The 14,960-nt window shown below is 32.9% G+C and overlaps 1 pseudogene; it reads left to right on the plus strand.

Annotated features, from left to right (window-relative positions):
- Positions 1-10,790: 10,790 nt before the first annotated feature.
- Positions 10,791-14,550, plus strand: LOC136063775 (transcription factor MYB21-like; annotated as a pseudogene).
- The last annotated feature ends 410 nt before the right edge of the window (positions 14,551-14,960 follow it).

Raw genomic sequence — 14,960 nt, forward strand, 5'->3', positions numbered from 1 at the left:
GAGATTGCGATAAGAAAAAGGCTTGAGAAGCTCAACAGATTACAAGGTATCGAGGAGGTGTCAAGAAGGTGTCGAGCCAGCTTTTAAAAACAGTTTTTCGAGAAGAAAAAAACACATATATGAATGCAATCCAACATGTACCTCAACTAATGATCCACTCAACATATTAAGCTCTCAAAATCATCTCTCAACAAAAATTTCAAGCACATGGATCCTCAAAAAAACACACACACACACACACACTAAACAAGTTTAACCAATTTTATTTTTCAAAATGAGTCAAGATAGTTTAGTGAGCATATATTAGCACATGTAAACACTTGTGATGGCCAAATCACATTGTACTTGCACATGTATCAAAAGTAGCAAAGAATATTGCCTGTTGTGTGTGAAAAATATCGCAAAATTGCATATGTGTATACATGTTATGAAAATCTGAGATATGAGAAAATAACTTTAACTCAAATATAATGATAACTGTTTGATGAGGCCTATCACTTTCAAGGTACATCCTATAACTCCCACATCTCCTAGAATACACGCTTGCAACCATATTTAAAGCATTTTTAATCTTTTTGCTTTTTATTTTCTTTGCATATTTTCTTTTAGTTTAGCATACCATACATGGGCATATAAAAGAAAGAAAAGAAATACCCAAGATGTTAAGCAATTGACATCGCACTTTTGCTATGCTGAAGCATACGAATGTCTTTGACACTACACTTTTGCTATGCCAAAGCATACATGTGTTATATTATGATTGGCGGGCAACAGTGATGAGATGGTTATTTATGCATTTCTCTTAGGATTTTTTAGTCATTCCCGTCAAAAAGAGTGATACGAGTGTTAAGTTTAAGAGATAACTTAATCTTACTCATCACAAACAAGAGCCACAAACCTCACTTGCTTAGTTGTGCATAGAGAAGCTCATCTAAGCTACAAGAGATACAAAGTTTAGAAAACTCTGTTTCAATGGCCATCCAAGGTACACAAGTACCAAAGTACACAAAACACACAAAGTTTTTGTATTTTTCAATTTTTTTTTATTTTTATATCAAAAAAACAAAATAAACAAAACTGAAAATAAACACACAAAAAATGTTAAACAAAGCAAAGTATAAAACTAGATGCAAATGCATGAGGAAGAGGAACAAAAGAAGGAGATCAATCCATGGAGATGACACCAATGTTTTGACGAAGGAATTCAAAACATTTGCTGTCAAGAGGTTTGGTGAACAAGTCAGCCTTCTGATCATTAGTGTGGATAAACTTAAGAGTGAGAGTATCATATTCGACAAGCTCCCTAATGAAGTGATGTCGAATCTCTATGTGTTTGGTTTGAGAATGTTGAACCGGGTTCTTAGAGATATTGATGGCACAGAAGTGATGTCGAATCTCTATGTGTTTGGTTTGAGAATGTTGAACCGGGTTCTTAGAGATATTGATGGCACTGGTATTGTCACAGTAAATAGTGAGATGCTTTTAACAAATATCATAATCATGAAGAAGTTTTTGCATCCAGAGGAGTTGGGTGCAGCAGCTACCGGCAGCGATGTACTCAGCTTCTGCAGTGGATAAAGAGATGGAGTTCTGCTTTTTGCTCATCCAAGAGACAAGATTGTTACCTACATAAAAACGACCCCCCGAAGTACTCTTTCTATCATCAGCATTACCAGCCCAATCAATATCAGAGTACCCAGCTAAGACACCATTAGTGTCCTTGCTATACCACACACCGAACTCAGCAGTGGTTTTGACATACTTTATAATTATTTTTAAAGCAGTCATATGAGATTCTTTGGGGTTAGCTTGATATCTAGCACACACACCAACACTATAACTAATGTTAGGTCTACTACCAGTAAGGTAAAGAAGACTACCTATCATACTTCTATAGAAAGAAGGATCAACACTCTTACCTAACAAGTCTACAGTGAGTTTAACATTTAGGCTCATAGGGGTTCTAACAGAAGTAGCAGATTCCAAACCATACTTTTTCACAAGATTCTTAGCATATTTAGATTAAGAAAGGAATATACCTGAATCTTGTTGGCGAATCTGTAATCCTAGGAAGTGAGTTAGCTCTCCAATCATGCTCATCTCAAACTCGGCTTGCATGAGTTTTGAGAAGCCATGAGCAAGTTCATCCTTAGTTGACCCAAAAATGATATCATCAACATAGACTTGAGCAACTATCAACTCACCATCTTCCCTTTTGATGAAGAGAGTTTGATCAGCCTTTCCTTTTATGAATCCATGTGACACCAGATATCGTGTGAGTCTATCATACCAGGCTCCAGGAGCTTGCTTCAACCCATAAAGTGTCTTTTTAAGGTACAACACATGATCCGAAAAGTGTGGATCAATGAATCCTTTTGGTTGAGCCACATAGACATCCTTTTTGAGTAACCCATTCAAGAAAGCAATCTTTACATCCATCTGATAAAGTTTGAAATTCAGCTGACATGCTAGGGCAAGGAGAATTCTAATTGACTCCATTTGGGCAACTAGGGCAAATGTTTCATCAATGTCTACTCCTTCCATTTGCGAGTATTCTTGAGCTACAAGTATAGCCTTGTTGTGAATCACATTGCCTTCTTCATCAGTCTTCTTGCGGAATATCCACTTTGTACCGATGATGTGTTCACCTTCCAGTCTAGGTACTAGAGTCCAAACATCATTTCTTTGAAACTGAAGTAGTTCGTCATGCATTGCTTCAACCCAAATTTCATCTTGTAATGCTTCCTTAACTTTCTTAGGTTCAACCTGTGATAAGTAGCAGGAATAAGACATAAAGTTAGCAACACATTTATCAACTGTGCGTTTCCTTAATGTGAGTTCATCCATGTTTCCCACAATAACTTCTGGAGGATGATTTAATTTGATTCTAGAGGAAGGTCCTTTCTTTTCATGAGATTCAGAATCTGGTGAAATGGATTTGTTTGCAGAGTCTTCCACAACACTCAGAGTACTGGGAGTACTTGGAGAAGCAGGTTCTTGTTCAGTAATGTCTTGACCTTCCCTAGGCTCAGGAGGAAGAATTTCTTTGGAGAGTTCCTCAATACCTTTCTCAGAACTGGAATCTGAAGACTCATCAATGACGACATTTACTGTCTCCATTACCTTCATAGTTCTTTTGTTGTACTCCCGATAGGCCTTGTGTATAGAAGAGTAGCCCAGAAATATGCCTTCATCGCACCGAGAGTTAAACTTTCCCACATTATTTCTATCCTTGAGAATGAAGTAAGTACTTCCAAAGATTCTGAAGTAATTCACATTTGGCTTCCTTCCTTTCCACAACTCATAGGGAGTCTTTTTGGTACCGGGTCTGAAGTATACCTTATTAACCGTATGACATGCAGTGTTTACGGCTTCTCCCCACAAGTTTCTAGCCACATCTTTGTTATGCAGCATGGCTCTGGCCATCTCTTGAATAACCCTATTCTTCCTTTCTACCACACCATTTTGCTGAGGCGTAATAGAAGTAGAGAATTCTTGAGATATACCCGATCTTATGTAGAAAGACTCCATGTATGAGTTCTCAAATTCTTTCCCATGGTCACTTCGAATTCGATCAATCTTTAGGCTCTTTTCATTCTGCAGTCTTGTGCATAAAGCCTCAATGTGCTCAGGAGCATCAAACTTGGATCTTAGTAGAATGACCCAAGTGTATCTAGTAAAGTTGTCTACCACAACCATGATGTATCTCTTACCACCAAAAGACTTGGTTCTAGTTGGACCCATAAGATCTAAATGTAAAAGCTCCAATGGTTTGGATGTAGCTGATGTCGGAGTGCCTGGATGCTTAGCCTTCGTCTGTTTTCCAAGCTGACATGGTCCACACACCACATTGCTTATTCTACTAAGCTTTGGTATCCCCAAGACTGATTCATGCTTAAATACAATAGAAAGATGCTTGTAACTAGCATGTCCCATTCATTGATGCCATAGATCTTCATTAGGCAAACGAATGCTATTACACACAATATCAGCATCAAGAACCAATCCATAGCAGTTGTCCAAAGTGCGAACCCCACTAATGAGCTTCTTTCCAGACTCATCCATGACAAGACACTTTCCCTTTGAGAATAGCACCATGAAGTCTTGATCACATATCTAACTTATGCTTAATAGGTTTACCCTTAGACCTTCTACATAAAGAACATTTGCAATGTTCTGCAGTCCTGGTAAAGATATGATTCCTTTCCCTTTAATCTGTGACTTGCTTCCATCACCAAAGGTAACATTGCCACCTTTCTTAGACTGGAAGACCTTGAAGAGAGATCTGTCTCCAGTCATGTGTCTTGAGCAACTACTGTCAAGATACCATAGACATGTGTCCATCATTTTGAATGCAGACTTCATCATGAAACACACTTCATGCTTAGATGACAAATCAGAGGGAATGATTCTTTCTCTCAATTTCCTTTTATGAGCTAAGCCTTTAACTCTCACTCTTCTCAGACGAACTCCTTTGCACATTTTCATTCTGAGACAGTCTAGTTTCTTCTTAGCCAAACTGAGATCTTTTCCAATAGAAATCATAAGAGAATTCAAATAACTTTTAGACTTGTATTTTCTGAGATACTCAAACAAATAGTGATTAGAAAAACAAGATGTATTTGAAAACAAAGATCTCTTTAAGCCGGTTATAGCCATGACAGCAGGGGTCAATGGATCAACACAGCAAAGATTAAACCTAATCAGAGTGTGCCTGCTCTGATACCAATTGATAGGCTACAAACTGAATGACCCCTTATGACTAAACCAATTAATTAATTAGCCAAGTTATTAATTAATCAATTTAACATAAAAATATATGGAAGCACAAACAAATCACCAAAAAATAAATATGTAGCGGAAATTAAAAAATACGGTGATTTGTTTACGAATGGGGAAAACCCTTGCGGCAAAAACCCCACCGGGTGATTTTCAGGTCACCACTCTCGAAACTCCACTATTATTAAATCAAGCGGTTATAAGTAAAGGAATCCCAAGTACCTTACCAACCTACAGTTGAACCCTTAACCCAATACCCAATTGGACTTGATCTGTAGTGACAGTTCCCCATTTTGATACACGGCTCCCAAGTACGTGACTAACTAATGCGTGGATCCCAGTACACGACTTCAAACAGCAACTTAGAAGGAGAGGTTGGCTGCAAAATTCTTCAGTTCATTCTATACGATGAAGATCAGGAAGATGCTTGGTCACAAAACCCTTTGGTGCAAATACACAGCAACTTCGTCAAAGAAGATAAACTAGGTCAAGAACTTCGTCTTTGATCACAAATTTCTTGAACAGAGTTTGCTCAATGCTTTTGCAACTTGTGTGTATCTTGACGGCTCTTAAAACAATCATTTTATATGTTTAGGGTTTGGAGAAAAGAATGCCCAAAAGCATATTCACGGATCCCAAGAAATCAAATCAGAAAATCTGATTTTATAAATCTTGACAGATAGCAGGTGTCGAGGAGCTATCGAGCAGGTATCGAGTTTTAATGAAATTGCACTTCAGCTTATTTTTCTTAGACAGACTTGATGACTTCAATACTTGATCTTGAAACCTTATTTTTTGAAGTATTAAAAACCACCTAGAACTACCCAATTACAAGTAGAGTGCGTTTTGTCAAAGGATTAGCCAACTTACATAAATAAGTGACATATGTTCTTAACAAGTGAAAACACATATGTCCTATAGCAAAATAATAGACCTTAAATGTTTGGTAGAAATGCTATCGTTATTCCATTAATTCTATCACCACATTTATGTGATCATTGATATGTAGTATATGTATATATAGAATCTTTCATTACAATCATCATTATCATCAATTCTTGGTTTTTGTTGTCGTACAATTCTGTCACCCTCGGCAAGAGTGTAGCACTGGGGAAACTTAGAAAGCATATACATACATATATTATCATTTACATCAAGCAAGTTATCATGATTAAGAAAAGAGTTCATCATTAATTTCACCTTTGTTGTTCTTCATTGATGTAAATCTAAGTTTGCGTATTAATTTAGCAGGAACATCGACCCTAACTTTCCTTCATTGGTACATTGTATTTTCAATTCTTTAGTTATGGAACTCAAGTATATGACTATGGTGATTGATCATCATCTAATCATGGACATTCATCATCATCATATACAAGATAATGATCCTTTAAAATTCTAAAAGTAATGATCATCATATTTTGAGAGTAATATCATTATATACAATATAATAATCCTTTAAAATTTTAAGAGTAATGATCATCATTTTCAAAATAATAACCCTCCAAAGTTTTAAAAGTAATATTTATATTATATAATTGTTAAAACCATAATCGTGAAATCGAAGGATTCAATTTTGTGACCTCAACAACATTTAAATAAACATTGACCACTAATAATTTGGATACCAATTTAAATTATTAACCATGTCATAAAATAGTGAGAAATGCTACATATGGTTGTAACATTTTCTTAGTGGCAAGTTGTTATTAGTGTTTACCTATTACTAGTGAGCAAAAAAGTCATTTTAACGAGGTCCAAATTAAAACCAATAATAATTTATCACATAAAGTTTATTATAAAATTGTTGTAAGAATATTGTAAACACATAACACCACTTCTCTAAAATAATTCATTCCATAGTGGATTAATAAGGTTTTAAGAAACTTTACAATAAAGAATTATCCTAAAAACTTAAAAAAAATATTAATCCACCATTTCACATGTGTCAACATTCTCATTCACTGCTACTGATTTTTGCCAATAAGACTTTACATCTTTTTAGGATGGCCCTACAATACATGTACTTGATTCGAATTCCTTGGCAGATTTGTTGATACACATTAGCAATTGCCAAAAGAAGTACTCTAACTATGGAGGTAGCAATAATTAGTTAAATAACTTGTTTCTGGAGAGGCAACAATAGTTGGTGTGGGGCCCAAAGAATCTAGCAACCTCGGCCCACTTTGCACCAAGCCCAAGGGCTAGGCCGAGGAGGAAGAGACGCTCGAGGACGAAGTGAGAAAGCCTAAGTTGCCCAGAGACATTGCCGAGGACAATCCTATCCTTAGCCGATCAAGACCATGGGAGGAGGAAGCAGCGGGCCATCAAAAGTAGCCTCCCGGAGCATCCCAGGAGAAAGAGCAAGTACAAAGTGTCAGCCATAAAAACATGGTAAAAGAACAATTCCAGGATGAATTGTCACCTACACATTAAATGCCCACAACTAACGTTCTGGCCGCTTTAATGAGAAAATGACCCCTGAAAAGTGCAGCCTTGGTTGCTGCAACCCAGAGAAAGAATGGGAAGGTGGCTGATGGAACAGACACTCAAGTGGCGACCTGCTTGATCAACAAATGCAGGGCCAAGATCAACTGAAGGGGGATATATAATGTAAGAAATCCCTCTGAGAGCGAGGATAAGCAATAGAAAGTAGGAAAGACTATAGTGACTCGAATCATCTGAGAGACCTTTGTAACCAAGCATTGAAGGAATAATAAGAATTACACGTTCCTTAGGAGAGTGTCGAGGAGCAAAATTTCATGCTTTATCTTATATTCTTGTAATTAAACCCCTCCACAACCATATTCGTTTGCTGTAATCCTCACTAAGGCCTATTTCTTAAACTCATCATCTACAAATTCATTGTATTGGACTAATTGGGCTTGAGTTCACTCATCCAATAGTAGAGCTGCTCAAACCCAATCCCTACAGTTGGTTAAACCAATATTTCATAGATAGAATGGGAAATTGTGAATTATCCTAAATATAGAGAGGAAAGTACTTTTTCTATAAAAAAAAAAAAATTATAGTAAATTATTAGAATAATCTTGAATCAATAATAAAATTTTTAACATTTTGATAATAATTTAAATTGAAGTAGTTTTTTAGACTTTTTGAATTAAACTTTCACAATAGAAATTATAGTAATGATTGAATTAATTTAAAATAAATAATGACATTTCATTTAAATTTCTTTAAAATTTTAATATTTCAATTTCATTTTTTATTGAAGTTTCTTAAATTTATGAAAATTTTAAAAAGTATTTCAAACTTTTGAAACTTTTGAATAGAAAATACATTAAATGAATAAAATAACTTAAATAAATGATGAAACTTTTTATTAAAATTCTTTAAAATTTTAATAAAAAAAATTGATTGAAATATCTTAACTCTTTCATAACTTTTTTTTTTTTTTTTTAAAGTATTCACTTAGAGTAAACTAACTTATAAAAATTAAATATTGAGACACGTGATTAAAAAAAAAAAAAAAAAAAACATATTCGGTTATAGACGTGTAAAATAAAGCTACAAAATGATTGTATATATGACAGAGAAGAAAGCAACCCATAGCCACAATTTTATTATAAAAAATAATATATGACATGATATAACAATACCCAACAACATAAATTATTGTACTTCTCTATTTATATATGAAGGGAGATCTACTTAATTCTCTAGTACCTAATTGCTGCATTGATTGAGCCAAAGTCTTTGAAATTTTTCTGATTCAATATCCAATCATGTTTTCATGATTTAGACTATATTACCACTCCCATAGTCCCATGCAATACAGAACTAAAAAAAAAAAAAAGGATACATTCTAAGCAATACAGCTCTTAAAGGATGATACTGCAAGTTTAAGTCCTTTGCTACAAACCCTAACTGGGCCACCATGGTACAGCTCTTACATTAAATTCATAGCCTCAGTTTACTCTTGGGTTTAAAGTAAGTGTAACCTCTCCTAGCTAGGGCTTAATCTAGCTAGTGCTGCCTTTCTTTATTATTTCTTCTCTCTCTCTCTCTCTCTCTCTCTCTCTCTCTCTCTCTCTCATATATATTTTTTTTCATCTATTTAAACTTATTCCCCAGTTCTTATTTATCATCTATCACTGGCTGCACTAACACTGCTTTTAGAGCATTATACTGCCTTTAGAGAGAAAGATGGGACATCACTCGTGCTGTGACAAGAAGAAGGTGAAGAGAGGACTATGGTCAGCGGAGGAAGATGAGAAACTCATCAACTACATTTCAAACTATGGCCATGGTTGCTGGAGCTCTATCCCAAAATTTGCTGGTAACATTATCACTGCTCCCTCGTCTCTCATAATTGCCCTAGCTTTATAGCTTTCATGGATTCCTAGTATTGTTTCTCAAATTTTCTTTCTTAATGCTTGTTTGTTTGTTTTTTGTTTTTTTCCCCCGGTTTCATTGTATGGCTTCTACAAAGCAGGCTTGCAGAAATTTTGTTAGATTTTTAAAAATATATATAATTTTTTTTTATTCTTATTTTCTTTTCCTATAGTTTCTAAGCTGATAAAAATTTCAATTTGAATACAATCCAAATTCTTCGTCTAATCCTTTTATTATTAATTTATCTATAATTTCTAAGTGATTTATTTAATTAGCAATAGGAGATCTACTTCATTTATGCTTTGAGTTCTAGCATTCTAGGGGATTAGAATTTTGGTTTCACACTAATTGTTCATATCAACATTAATTTAAAAAGAAAAAAAACAATCATAGTACATGTATAAAACTATTAATATCAACCTTTAATTTTATTTTTTATTTTTTAAAACACCTCATGGATAGACACAAAATTGTAACTGTTCTTATGATTTTTTCTATACATCTCTATCAATTTTTTTGATAAATACAAAAACTTAGTTGTTGTTATCTTGTGTTTAAGTTACATATGATTCTTCATCTAATCCTTTTTTTTTTTCTTACATAAATGATATTACTACACGTCCAAAAACAGCAATGTTATTAGTATTTTTTATATTTTTTTAAAAAATAAATAAATTATATAGTATATATACATTAAAATCAACTTAACATTATATATACGTTAAAATCAACTTAAAAATTTTAGCATGATTAGTTCATATTTTTTAGATTTTCAAAAAAAAAAAAAAAAAGATATGATATTTTGTTCTTATCTTCTTTTCTTATAATTCTCACTTCCACAAATTAGATTGGCATTAGACTTTTTGTTCACATCAATCTTCAATATAGAGTGTATATATATCAAATAATTCATAATAAATACCTACTATATGATTTTTTTTTTCTAGTCTTCTCTTCTTCTACCTACAATCTTACAAGTATGTATTTGTTTACACTAATTTGTTTATATATTTGTTTACTCTAATTTCTTTCATCAAATTGAATAGGTTTTGCGTTACGACTGCCATTCTATATATATATATATATATAATTTGTTTATTTAGTTCAAAGGTATAATCAACCTCATGTGATTACTTAAAAGTAATGATGTTAAAAGGGATGAGAAACTACCATAAAGAAAACATTTGTATATTCACAACCTTCTTGTTTAGAAAGACTTTACTTAAATTTAACCAAGCCAAAATAGTCCCGACTGCTACGTTAATGTGGCTCAACAGAAGCGTAGCAATAATATATATATATACATATATATTTGGATTTAGAATATGTGCTCTCAACCCAAACCTATATTTTTCCCATTATGTAAGTGCACAAAAATGGACCGAATACAATGAAGTGGACCAAAATGGACTGAAGTGGATAAAATATGATTGAATGAAACAAATAGGACCGAAGTGATAGACCAAAAACATATTGACCCCTTGTGATTTAGATTAATTGATTAATTAGCCAAGTTATTAATTAATCAAATATTAAACAGTTAAAAAATATTATATATATATATATATATAAAATATTTTTTTAATAAAAAGTCAAATGAACCCCCTGAAATACATCTAGCGCCGCCCATGATTATACTAATTTTAGAGAGAAAGATGGGACATCACTCGTGCTGTGACAAGAAGAAGGTGAAGAGAGGACTATGGTCAGCGGAGGAAGATGAGAAACTCATCAACTACATTTCAAACTATGGCCATGGTTGCTGGAGCTCTGTCCCAAAATTTGCTGGTAACATTATCACTGCTCCCTCGTGTCTCATAATTGAACTAGCTTTATAGCTTTCATGGATTCCTAGTATTGTTTTTCAAATTTTCTTTCTTAATACCTGTTTGTTTGTTTGTTTGTTTTTTTTTTTTTATTATTTATTTTTCCCCCCGGTTTTGTTGTATGGCTTCTACAAAGCAGGCTTGCAGAGATGTGGAAAGAGCTGTAGACTAAGATGGATAAATTATCTCAGACCTGACTTAAAACATGGGCGCTTCTCTCTAGAAGAAGCGGCCCTCATCACTGAACTTCAGGGCATTCTAGGAAACAAGTACCATCTTATTTTTTTTTTCCGAAAATATTTAAACTATTACTTATTTTATTTTATATATCATATACTATATAATAAAAGTTGGGCATAAAAGTCGCGGTTACACCACGTGACTTCACCAAATTGCAGAAATTTTGTTAGATTTTTAAAAGTATATAATTTTTTTTTTTTATTCTTATCTTCTTCTCCTATAGTTTCTAAGCTGATAAAAATTTCAAATTGAATACAATCCAAATTCTTTGTCTAATCCTTTTATTATTAATTTATCTATAATTTCTAAGTGATTTATTTAATTAGCAATAGGAGATCTACTTCATTTATGCTTTATGAGTTCTAGCATTCTAGGGGATTAGAATTTTGGTTTCACACTAATTGTTCATATCAACATTAATTTAAAAAAAAAAAAAAAACAATCATAGTACATGTATATAACTATTAATATCAACCTTTAATTTTATTTTTTATTTTTTAAAACACCTCATGGATAGACACAAAACTATAATTGTTCTTATCATTTTTTCTATACATCTCTATCAATTTTTTTGATAAATACAAAAACTTTGTTGTTGTTATCTTTGTTAGGTTCTAAAGATTTAGGAATTTATGTATTTAGAACTCTAATTTGTATTGTTGGCAAACCATGATCAAAACAGGTTGTTTAGTCTTGTTTAGGCTTGCTCAAAGTATGTCTATTTGTAAAACTGGAATCGAGTGAGTGCAGATTTATTGGACTAAATCTGTAAGGCTCGATCGATCGAAAATTAGACTCGATCGATCGAACCACGTACAGATTTATTTTTCTGCAGAGTTCCAGTTCAGCCCAACTCTATTTAAACGTCTTGGGGTTCAAGTAAACACTCCTATATATAGGAAAACCCTAGAACGTTTTTGGGACTTGGGAGAGAGAGATTAGAGTGCCTCTTGTGCCTCCTTTTATTTTTAGGGTTTTGTACCCAAACCTCTCTAAGTCTTGTTGCTCATATTTGCGGTTTATGTGAATCTCTTGTGAGATCCTTGAGGAGCTTTCCTTCACATAACTTAGGGTTTTCAAGGTAGAGATATTTTCTACATCTTGATGATCAACAAGGTTGCTACCATTGAAGATTAAAAGAAAAGCAAGCGGGGAGCTTGTAGCTGATTGAGGAATTCAAGAAAGAAGTAGTCCGTGGATTCGGAGCCTGCGCGTGGTCGTGTCAGGAAGTTCTACTGGTGGGTAGCATTAGGAAGTCGAGCGGGGAGCTTGTAGTCCTTTTGTATAAACTTCAATTCTTTCATAGTGAATTCAGGTTAGCCTTGAGGATCGGTGGGTCAAATCCTCCCCAGGTTTTTACCGTGTGGTTTCCTGGGTGATCATATCTTGTGTTATTTATTTTCCGCTGCTTTATATTCTTGATATGATTGTTTGGATTGTTTTAACCTAGTATTGCATAATTTGACTAAGTAACAACTTGGCTAATTAATCTAGGCTACGCAATCTGGTTGTTTAAGGGGTCTAAAAACCTTTCAATCTTGTGTTTAAGTTACATATGATTCTTCATCTAATCCTTTTTTTTTCTTACATAAATTATATTACTACACGTCCAAAAATAGCAACGTTATTAGTATTTCTTAGATTTTTTTTTAAAATAAATAAATTATATAGTATATATACATTAAAATCAACTTAACATTATATATACGTTAAAATCAACTTAAAAATTTTAGCATGATTAGTTCATATTTTTTATATTTTCAAAAAAAAAAAAAACAAAAAAACAAAAATATATAATATTTTGTTCTTATCTTCTTTTCCTATAATTCTCACCTCCACAAATTAGATTGGCATTAGACTTTTTGTTCACATCAATCTTCAATATAGAGTGTATATATATCAAATAATTCATAATAAATACCTACTATATGATTTTTTTTTTCTAGTCTTCTCTTCTTCTACCTACAATCTTACAAGTATGTATTTGTTTACACAATTTGTTTATATATTTGTTTACTCTAATTTCTTTCATCAAATTGAATAGGTTTTTTGTATTTTTTTGTCTTTTTTTTAACCTAAATTTATTAAGTTTTATATCATTCATATGGTTATGGTTTGAGAATCAATTATTAATAATTTTGATGATAAATTCTTCTATCTATTTTATTATTTAATTTTACTTAAATTTGAAAATGTTTTCCTATTTTATTTAGTTTATATATGATTTTTGATTAAGCCGTGCATCGCATGGGCATAATATCAGTATTTATAAAATTTACAAACCCACTTGATAATAAATATCATTAATGACATGACACGTCAACAACCTAACAAATAAATTATTGTAAATTTTTTATATTTTATTTAATATATAATACTTTAGCTCGTAAATCTATTTAGTAAATTTAATAAGATCCTCTTTTTTTTTTCTTTTTTTTTCCTTTTTTTATCATTATTATTCTTATATCATCACCCTCATGCATCATGAATATCATTTATTTTTTTTCATGCAAGAGGGAACTTTTTCCTTATTTGGACAGGTGGGCTCAGATAGTGAAGCAACTACCAAGAAGAAAAGATAATGAGGTCAAGAATTTTTGGAATGCAAGCATAAGGAAGAAGGTAATTTCTTATGATGTTCCTGTAATAGCCACGTTTCTTGATGTGCACTTTAATGGTAACTTTGAGGAAGGTCTTTTCTCTCTAAATGCAAACCCTAATTGGATCCTAAACTCTCAGCAAGACTAACTATACCTTCCCACTCCAATCCCAAATTTGCAAGGCTTTGATCATGGTGATCTTAAATTAGAGCAAACCAATTACGGTGCCAATTTGGTTCAATTTCCACCCCCAATGGCACCACCATCTTCTTCCTCCTATGATCCACTCTGGTCATTAGGATATCAGCCTCATGAAAATTTTGATCCTAATCAAGAACATAAAAATTTCAGCAGTAGTGGAGCAACACAACATTATATTGGCAATAAGCTTATTGGTCCAAGTATCGCAACACCAAATTATGATGAGGATCCATTAACAGTGCCCATGATTCCAAATCCTTGTAAGATTATTAATGGTAATTTTTGTGGCATGTCTTACTCATGTGCTTCACTAGAACTTGACCCACTTGCTAGACTCCCATATTTTCCAGTTGGTTGTAATTATCCTTATGATCCACACATGCCCAACAATCATATGGAGTACATGGATGCCATCATGTCATCATCGTTATCATCAGCATCGACATTGTCAACATTATCAAGCAGCCAATTTGCCACAAACCCTAATCTTCCTTCAAGTTGGGAGACTTAGACAGGGTACTCTTTTGGAGTTAGGTTCTATTTATTAATTGACGGGCCTATAATTGATACAATGCATTTATTTCTTGTTATGTGCATGCACAAGACATAAGTGAAAATTCTTTGGGAAATCTTAATGTTTCTAGTTAAAGTGAGTAACGCTGGTTGAAGTTTAAAAAAATATGTGTAGGTATGTGTTCAAGTTTGTCAACTTTCCTTCTCAAAAAAAAAAAAAAAAAAAAAGTTAACTTAATTAATATATTATGTGTAGGTATGTGTTCAAGTTTGTCAACTTTCCTTCTAAAAAAAAAAAAAAAAAAAAAAGTTAACTTAATTAATATATTGTATGAGTTCCTACTCCTTGGTGCCTAACAAAGTTCAAATTAATACACTATATTTGTATAAGTTCTTCTATGGACACACAATTTGTTCATTTGTTAATATGTAATTTAATCATCAC

This window comes from Quercus suber, unplaced genomic scaffold (genome assembly GCF_002906115.3).
Source record: "Quercus suber isolate HL8 unplaced genomic scaffold, Cork oak 2.0 scaffold_575, whole genome shotgun sequence".
In the NCBI taxonomy this organism is placed as follows: Eukaryota; Viridiplantae; Streptophyta; class Magnoliopsida; order Fagales; family Fagaceae; genus Quercus; species Quercus suber.